The sequence below is a fragment of the Heterocephalus glaber genome, unplaced genomic scaffold (genome assembly GCF_053883595.1).
Source record: "Heterocephalus glaber isolate CG9 unplaced genomic scaffold, H.glaber_assembly_v1.0 deba00001504, whole genome shotgun sequence".
Taxonomy (NCBI): Eukaryota; Metazoa; Chordata; class Mammalia; order Rodentia; family Bathyergidae; genus Heterocephalus; species Heterocephalus glaber.
The window spans coordinates 37,695,524-37,702,171 of record NW_028258324.1 but is presented as its reverse complement, the minus strand read 5'-3'; the positions used below and the strand labels follow the sequence as shown (position 1 = coordinate 37,702,171).

At 41.7% G+C, this 6,648-nt stretch overlaps 1 long non-coding RNA gene across 1 annotated transcript in view; it reads right to left on the bottom strand.

Moving 5' to 3' along the window:
* Positions 1 to 2,101, bottom strand: part of LOC147825309 (uncharacterized) — a 47,686-nt gene extending 45,585 nt beyond the window's left edge. The window contains exons 1-2 of the long non-coding RNA XR_015440914.1: positions 1,626 to 2,101; positions 177 to 269 (exon numbers count right to left, since the gene is read on the bottom strand). This is a non-coding gene — a long non-coding RNA (uncharacterized LOC147825309). The remainder of the gene's footprint in view (positions 1 to 176; positions 270 to 1,625) is intronic.
* Between the last annotated feature and the right edge of the window lie 4,547 nt (positions 2,102 to 6,648).

Genomic DNA, 6,648 nt, shown 5'->3' with positions numbered 1-6,648 from the left:
CTGGGAGGTCAGCCCCTCCAAGGGAACACACAAACAGGTACGGAATGTTGTCTACAATGAAGAAAGGGGTGTTCACTGAAACAGAGCCTCAGGGTGGCCAATGCCATTTCAACTCACAAAGGGTAGAGTCACAGCTGATATGTCTCAAATGGCAGTCTAAAGGCACTGATACTTACGGTTCCAGAAGGCATATTATCTCCGGTGTGTCTCCAGTGTAAGACCATGTGTCTCACCAAACGCTCCGAGGAGCTGACTACAGCGAAGATCACCTGGGAGGGAACACAGTGGACAAGTTGTTGAAGTAAAACAGACCTTTATTAGTCTGGCCAGATGGGACTCTCCAAGCTCCAAGCTTAGAGAGGCAACTGGCTCAGAGTCCGAGGCTGTTTTTATAGGGGGTTGCAGGGGAAGTTGGCAAGCAGAAATACAAAAGCAGAGGAGAGAGATAAAACAGACCTTTTACAGATTGTCCTTAAGATAACATATTCAGATATGGAGTTGGGCAAGCATGACGGAACACTACACACACAACAGACCTTCCTGGCACAACAACAAGCACATCCCTGGAACTCGATGTCTACCTGGTGATCCATAACAGAAGCAGACAAGTTGGGGCCCTATTACAAAATGGAGTAACTGTTGTTCAGTCTCACATCCAGAAGTGTGGGTTAGCTTCCAGATGTCAAAATTGGAGGGAAAAAGTCCTAGATACCAACCATATTATTTGTATATAGGTGCACAGTTGTCAAGGTGGCTATCACCCATCGATTCAGTTCATTTACAGCTTTTATTATGTGAGAGTTCAAAATGGAGTTACTGTTGTCTAAGCATACTCAAATGAATCATAATTAAACACCAGTTTACTTAGATTCACAAGAATCATACAGCAAAACATATACCACAAGTGAGCAATTTAGAATAGTCTGAGAAGGCAATACAGCCATATGTGGCTTAACACTGAAAATGCTAGGTAATTTCATCCTTATGTGAATATCATAGAGGGTATTTACACTAGGTGATATAAGTGGCTCTTCATTGACTGAAATGTCACTATGTGGTGCATGAGATCTAAAGAAGAAAAATAAGTTAACTGCAGAATTCCGGGGAATCGGCACTCTAAGGAGAGGGTAGTTCTGAGCAGTAGCGAAGCAGTGGTAGCTGAGGTTGTAGAACAAGCACAGGCAGCTCACAGGAGTTCCTTGTATGCAAACATAGGGAGTAAATATTTCATTCTCCAAGCAAGAAAGCCATTGCGTGCGTTTAAGAAAAGCAGTATTATCTAATTTATTACTTTTGTTTTAAAGAGCACTCTGGAAACCACAGACAATGAACTGGGGGACTTGCAAGGGAAAGAAACTAGGAGGCAGTAGTGGGATCCACAGATTTCAGGCTCAGATTAGAATGGTATTTGTAAAACTGGAAAAAAGACGAATCCAATTTGAAAGTTCAAAAATTTGGAGTTCAAAGATCTTGCTGATCAGGAAGTGCAAATTCATTTCAGAATACTACTGCCTGTTTAGGTGGTTAACATTCTCTGAGGTTTAATGTTTTACTGGTTCCTTCATTAACGTCTTTTGACAACTGTTCATTTTGTATTTGTATATTTGAGTAATTTGGAATTTTACCTTTCTCAAATGACCTTTAACAGATGGAATGTGTTGACGAGTAGAGGAAACAAGGAATCACGTGTACAGGTCTTCAAAGGTCTGGGCTAGAAGTTATGGTGTTACTGCATCACTCCTCCAAAGGGGCGGCACCTACAATTCTCTGGAGAACTACCTCTTACCTAATGCATGCAACCTCTGTGACACTGTCAGAGCAGGAGCCCGCTAGATACAGACACGTTTCTTTAAAACTGCTAATGTCGGCGCGCTAGGTGGCGCACGCCAGTAATGCCAGCGCTGGGGAGCCTAAGGCCAGAGGATGGTCGCTAGTTCAAAGGCCAGCTTGAACTACGAGACCCTGTGTCAAAAACAAACAAATAGACTATCAATGCTATCAGTACTAAGACTTATGTCGCACTAACTCCAGGAACGGTCTCACGGTTCCCAGCAACCTCTTATTCTGCCAGCTAACTAGCTTCCGGGATCCTTACGGACAAACACGCACTGCGGGATGACGTAAGCACGCAGCGCAGACCGGAAAGTGTGACGTCAGGGCTACGCTCCAGCCTAGAGCGGGTCCGGCACGTCAGCTCTCTCCGCTGGGGCTCGGGAGGGTGCGGGCTTGGGGTATGAAGTCGCCGCGGCGCACAGTCCCCTGAGGGGCGAGGTGACTTTCACCTGTGAAACGTGGGCCCAGCAGGTGTAAGAGGAATCAGGATGGGGTGTTGGTGTGCTCTCCTGGAGTCCTCACTACCCTCGGTGTTAGGTGACCTTTTTTTCGGCGGGGGTGAGAGGTTACTCACGAACCCAGTCCCTTCGCACTAATTTGTATTCTCAGCCTTTTTTATTTGTGTATGTATTTATTTGTGAGACAAGGTCTCATTAAATTGTTAAATTTCCCGGGGTGGGCGCGAACTTCAGATCTTCCTGAGTCAGCCTCCCAGATAGCTGGAATTATAGGTGTGTGCCACCCTGCCTGGTACGTACAGTGCCTGCCTGGAATGCTGGGGGCCCTGGGTTGGAGCCCCAGTACTGTAAACTGGGAGAGGGGTAATTTACACAGGATTACGCAGCAGGACTGGATTCTACGTAATCCAATAAATCTTTCTATAAAAGGATCATAGTATTTTACTGATGAACTGTTATGAACATTAACTGAAGCGATGCGTGTAAAACGCCTTACATACCGCTAAAATTCCTCCATTCCCAGAGCAAGAAGCAATCCTCATTTCCGGCTAGGTCCCTCTTTCCTCCACACAAAGGGAAAACACTTCAGGAAGCAAAAGGGCGGAAGCTAAGATAGTAGATCTTACCAAGCAAAAGGTGAAGCCAAATGTGTGTATGCTGTACCATACCAAATACGCTCATAGGCACAAGCCTAAAATTGCACCTTCTCAACCTTTTCTTTTTTCTTTTAGACAGGCGCTACGTAGTTTAGACTGGTCCTGAATGAACTCACTGTGTAACCCAGGCTGGCCTCAAGCCATCCTCCTGCCTCAGCCCCCTGAGTGCTGGGATTGCAGCATGCGCTTACATGCCTGTTTTTTCTCGGGGGGGGGGGGGGTTCACCTCATCTTGCTTTTATATTTGGCATCACCCTTCCTGTACTCATTCAGGCTGAAAATCTGGTATCACACTGCACTTTCATACCTTACACATCCAATTAGTCACTGATTCTGTCTCCTGTTCCTTCCCTAGTTTCTATTTCCTCTAGGTAAGTCTCATCAAATGACTCAAATTATTTCGTTCAACTAATATTATCGGTAATTATTAATCACTTAGTTCACCACCATTTCCAATTTTGTGTGTTCCCAGTATATGGTGGGAATATACTGCAACCCCACCCTCACCTCTTTTTTTTTTTTTTTTTTTTTTTAGGCAGAGTCTCACTATGAAGTTCAGGCTAGTCTTGAACTCACTATGGACCCCAGGCTGGCCTCGAACTCACAGTGATCCTTCTATCTCAGCCTCCTGGGTGTTGAGATTACAGGTATACTCCACCACACCCAGCTACCTCCTTACTTTTAGACAAAACATTTAGGTGCTACTTTGAGGAACATGTTTCAGGGCTCTCTTCTTTCCTTCCCAGCTACAGGCAACCTTTGAAATGCTGGTAGCTTTACCAGCCTGTAGCCTTGAATGTTAGAAGACCCTGTTTTGACCCATGAGAGATGTGTACTGTGGGAAAGAGAGAAACTTTCTTAAAAGGCAACGAGGCTTTAGGGGTTGTTGGTTCCAACTTGGCATCTGACATTCAGATGCCTTCCTGAACTTTCCTCTATGCCATATATTTAACCTAGTATGCCTTCTGCCCATGTTTGCATGTCCTGGTTTATTTTCTTGTATTTGTTAATTCATGCCCCTTTTTAGTAACCCTTAGAAATCTTAAAATAGTCTTAATTATGTGTTTCAGTGACAGTCTTCCTCCAAAAATGCAAACTTGAGTTCATCTTCACCATTAGGTCAGGCATACTTGAAAATTTATTAAATGAATAATGTTTTATTCCTTCAAAGATCATTTAAAAATACAGTCAATTCAATGTATCAGTTTCCTGTTGTTATTGAAATAAATCACCACAAAATTAATGGATTAAAGCAGTATAAAAGTACTATCGTGAAATTCTGTGTCTGCAAGGTTTTGTTTTCTTTTGGTGGTTCTAAGGGAAAATCCGTTTCCGTGCTTTTGCTAGTCTCTGGAGGCTGCCCACATTTCTTGATTCATGGCCTCCATATTTTATCTTCAAAGCCAGCAGTGTTGCAGCTGTCTGAGTGTTGTTTCATAGTCTTTATCTCTTAAGTCTGAACTCAAGATTCTCTGATTTTAAAGATTAATACAATTAGATTGAGCTCACCTGGAAAAGCCAAGATAATCTCATCTAAACATCCTTAATCACTTTCATTTTACCATCTATAATAACATACTCACAGTTCTAGGGGTTCGAATATGGAATCTTGGGGGTAGGACCATTCCTTTTTGGAGATAGGTTCTTGCCATGTAGTAGTTCAGGCTGGCCTTGAATTCACTATGTAGTCCAGGCCTTGCCTTAAACTCATGGTCATCCTCCCACCTCAGCCTCCCAAGTGCTGGGGTTATAGGTGTGTGCCACCATAGCTGCCAATTGACCATTATTCTGCCTGCCATATTCCAGAGTTCATTCTTGCTTCTCTAATTTATCATTTACTCCTCAATATCAGGCAAATGAAAACCTCTCTGAAGAGCATCAGGGGTGTCCCAGAAATAGGGCAATTGTGTGATTTATTGTCCAAACTGAGGCATCTTTGAGATTAAAAGGGAGTGCTGTTAATATTTACACCAGGAGAAATATACACTGGACTAACTAGATATGGCAGGATGAGATGGGTATTTGACCTGTGGAGGTTTTTGGGACTCAAAAAATGACACTGTAAATGAAAGCCCCAGAAGTGGCCTCAGAAGCAGTGTTTTTCTCTGACCTCTTATCCTGTATCCTGCTTTCTCTACTCCCCAAATACAAGCCATAGAATTGGAATTTCTCTTTTCAAAGTGAGCCATAAAAACTGGAGTTCCTTTTCCCTGAAGCAAGTCTTAAGGTCTAAAAATATTGCTCTTATCTTCCCCCACTTTTCTGTTTTAGAGCTGACCATAAAAATATTCTGACTTACCTTGTCTAAAGTAGATTATAAAATTCATTCCGGCGCTATACCAGGAGTAAGGAATGCCATACAGGTAGGCCAAGAACAAGCTAAACAGACAGGCTTTGCTAGGTTTACCCACTCAGTCTGTTAGTATTAGATTGTATCCTTTTTGTGCAATCATATTTCTACATAATTGTGCATGCTGCATTGAACCTAATCCCCAAAATGGGTATTTAACCTGGGTCTTTGGGTTTTCTACCTGAAGGCTCTGTGTGTGTGTGTATTTTACTGGGGACAACCTAGAAGCCTTCACACTAAACTACATCCCAGCCCTTGTTTTTATTTTTATTTATTTATTTATTTATTTATTTATTTATTGAGACAGGGTCTCACTTTCCCAGACTAGATTCAAACTTTGTATCCTCCAGTCTCTGCCTTCCAGAGTGCTGTGATTACAGGCATGCGCCACCATGCCCAGCAAGGCTAGCATAGTATGTAAAACTGTGTTTAAATGAATCTGTTATTCTCTTCTCTTGGTAACCTGTTATTTTGTGTGAAAGTGTCAGCCATGGCCTTTTATGATGGTTGGAAAAGGATCACCCCATTTTCACCCCTATAAGACCCTACAATGAGTTGAACCAACATTATTATCTCCCCTCTAACCTGAGCTCTTAGAGACCAATTAAGGGAGAGGTGTTAGGAGGCATTACTTTCCTCAGAAAACCTATACTTTAGTTTAGCTTGAAGATGGGATACTTTCTCTGGTGTAACAGGCTAAGCAGGATCTTTTATTCTGTTTATACATATAAACAGTGTAAAGCTTTTATTAGGAACATCTTTTATCTGTGATACATTGCAATATCAACTCCTAGTATGACATTTATCTTTTGACTTTATGATGAGGCCTGCTTTAGCAAGGAGTTCCAATATACCCTGTGGCCATGTAACAAAAAATGAGAATAATTTAAAGTGAGGAAACTAGAGACCTGCCTCAAGTTGGATTTGCAAATGATGATTCTCAGCTTTGGAAGAGAAAAAAAAAACTCATCAAACTAAGCATTCCATAGCTTTCTCCTTATCCAATCAAGGATTTTCATTTCAAAGTCTATTAGTCTTACAATAAAGCCAGAAGATATTTCAGAAAGTTACCTTGTAATTATAAATGTTGGACCCAGAGTTAGTAACCACTTTGCAGTTGCAAACTAGTGGCTTTTCAGTTCTGCCCTTTACACTTTTCTGTACAAAAGAGATTTCCTTTACTTCCACCCCAAACTTTTTTCCCCTTTATTTCTTATATTTGTAATGAGTATCTCTGGGGTCATTAAAAATATGATTGCACTGTAGTTTTTGTTTTCATTTATTCAATGTGTTATAATTCATTACCATCTGTATTTATGTACTTATGTATTTATTTTGGAGTGCTAAAATT